The sequence below is a fragment of the Puntigrus tetrazona genome, unplaced genomic scaffold, assembly GCF_018831695.1.
Source record: "Puntigrus tetrazona isolate hp1 unplaced genomic scaffold, ASM1883169v1 S000000003, whole genome shotgun sequence".
In the NCBI taxonomy this organism is placed as follows: domain Eukaryota; kingdom Metazoa; phylum Chordata; class Actinopteri; order Cypriniformes; family Cyprinidae; genus Puntigrus; species Puntigrus tetrazona.
Genome location: NW_025047683.1, coordinates 1,673,760 through 1,676,685, shown reverse-complemented (window position 1 = coordinate 1,676,685; position 2,926 = coordinate 1,673,760).

The following is a 2,926-nucleotide window of genomic DNA, read 5'->3' as shown; positions in this document are numbered from 1 at the left end:
AAAAAATTCTCCAGGGAGGCCGGGTCGAGTGGGAAATTGTCCGAGAAGTCGACTTAACCCGGACGAGATCGCTGAAATATGCGCCTGGATGTCTGGACTTAGGTTTTGAAAGCAAAAAAATCCTCCAGGTGGAGGGGGTCGAGGGGAAAGCGCCCGAGAAGTCGCGACTTAACCCGGCTGAGATCGGCTGAAATATGCGCCTGGATGTTTGGACTTAGGTTTTGAACGAAAAAAATTTCTCCAGGGAGGCCGGGTCGAGGGGGAAAGCGCCCGAGAAGTCGCGACTTAACCCGGACGAGATCGGCTGAAATATGCGCCTGGATGTTTGGACTTAGGTTTTGAACGAAAAAAATTTCTCCAGGGAGGCCGGGTCGAGTGGGAAAGCGCCCGAGAAGTCGACTTAACCCGGCTGAGATCGGGCTGAAATATGCGCCTGGATGTCTGGACTTAGGTTTTGAACGCTTAAAAATACCTCCAGGGTGGAGGGGGTCGAGGAAAAGCGCCCGAGAAGTCGCACTTAACCCGCCGAGATCGGCTGAAATATGCGCCTGGATGTCTGGACTTAGGTTTTGAAAGCAAAAAAATCTCCAGGGTGGCGGGGTCGAGTGGGAACGCGCCCGAGAAGTCGCACTTAACCCGCCGAGATCGGGCTGAAATATGCGCCTGGATGTTTGGACTTAGGTTTTGAACGAAAAAATTTCTCCAGGGAGGCCGGGTCGAGTGGGAAAGGCCCGAGAAGTCGCAGACTTAACCCGCTGAGATCGCTGAAATATGCGCCTGGATGTTTGGACTTAGGTTTTGAAAGCAAAAAATCCTCCAGGGTGGAGGGGGTCGAGTGGGAAAGCGCCCGAGAAGTCGCACTTAACCCGCCGAGATCGCTGGATGAAGCGCCTGGATGTCTGGACTTAGGTTTTGAAAGCAAAAATTTCTCCAGGGAGGCCGGGTCGAGTGGGAAAGCGCCCGAGAAGTCGACTTAACCCGCTGAGATCGCTGAAATATGCGCCTGGATGTTTGGACTTAGGTTTTGAACGAAAAAATTTCTCCAGGGAGGCCGGGTCGAGTGGAAAAGGCCCGAGAAGTCGCACTTAACCCGCTGAGATCGGCTGAAATATGCGCTGGATGTTTGGACTTAGGTTTTGAACGAAAAAAAATCTCCAGGGAGGCCGGGTCGAGTGGGAAAGCGCCCGAGAAGTCGACTTAACTCCGCCGAGATCGGCTGAAATATGCGCCTGGATGTTTGACTTAGGTTTTGAACGAAAAAATTTCTCCAGGGAGGCCGGGTCGAGTGGGAAAGCACCCGAGAAGTCGCGACTTAACCCGCCGAGATCGGCTGAAATATGCGCTGGATGTTTGGACTTAGGTTTTGAACGAAAAATTTCTCCAGGGAGGCCGGGTCGAGTGGAAAGCGCCCGAGAAGTCGACTTAACCCGCCGAGATCGGCTGAAATATGCGCCTGGATGTTTGGACTTAGGTTTTGAACGAAAAAATTTCTCCAGGGAGGCCGGGTCGAGTGGGAAAGCGCCCGAGAAGTCGCACTTAACCCGGACGAGATCGGGCTGAAATATGCGCCTGGATGATTTTCGCTTCAAAATTGCACTAAGTCCAACTTCGGGAAAGGTCCGACTTCCATACCTCCGAGGCTCCGAGTCAGGCCGACCGAGAGGCCTCTTCCCGGCACGATTCAAATTTCACCGCGACCCCGGAGGTGGCCGCTTACCCAGGAGCAACTTTACATCAACTTTAATTTTTTTTTTTTTTTTTTTTTTTTCTTCTGAAATTCGTGCCCCGCGCGCGCCGCTGCTTTAACGGGCGAAGTCTGTGAGCGCAGGCCTTTGTAGAAAACATTCATCCAGGGCCTTTAATAAATAAAATCATACCCAAATCTGTGTTATTGTGACGGGTTAGTCTGTGAGCGCAGGCCTTATGGAAAACATTCATCGAGGGCCTTTATTAAATAAAAATCATGCCCAATAAAGAGTTAATGGGTCGGGTTAGTCTGTGAGCGCAGGCCTTATAGAAAACATTTTTCCAGGGCCTTTATTAAATAAAATCACGCCCAATAAAGAGTTACTGTGTCGGGTTAGTCTGTGAGGGCAGGCCTTAAAGAAAACTGTCATCCAGGGCCTTTATTAAATAAAATCATGCCCATAAGAGCGTTATTGTAACGGGGTTAGTCAGTGAGCGCAGGGCTTATAGAAACCATTTTTTCCAGGGCCTTTTTAAATACAATCATGCCCAATAAAGCTGCTACTGTGTCGGGGTTAGTCTGTGAGCGCAGGCCTTATAGAAAACATTTTTCCAGGGCCTTTATTAAGAAAATCATGCCCAACAAAGAGTTACTGTGTCGGGTTAGTCTGTGAGCGCAGGCCTTATAGAAAACATTTTTCCAGGGCCTTTATTAAATAAAATCATGCCCAAATATGTGTTATTGTGATGGGGTTAGTCTGTGAGCGCAGGCCTTAAAGAAAACTGTCATCCAGGGCCTTTATTAAATACAATCATGCCCATAAGAGTGTTATTGTAACGGGGTTAGTCTGTGAGCGCAGGCCTTAAAGAAAACATTTATCCAGGGCCTTTATTAAATAAAATCATGCCCAATAAAGCGCATTGTGTCGGGTTAGTCTGTGAGCGCAGGCCTTATAGAAAACATTTTTCCAGGGCCTTTATTAAATAAAATCATGCCCAAATATGTGTTATTGTGATGGGGGTTAGTCTGTGAGCGCAGGCCTTAAAGAAAACTGTCATCCAGGGCCTTTATTAAATACAATCATGCCCATAAGAGTGTTATTGTAACGGGGTTAGTCTGTGAGCGCAGGCCTTAAAGAAAACATTTATCCAGGGCCTTTATTAAATAAAATCATGCCCAAATAAGTGCTATTGTGATGGGGTTAGTCTGTGACCCCAGGCCCTGTGTAAAACTGTCACC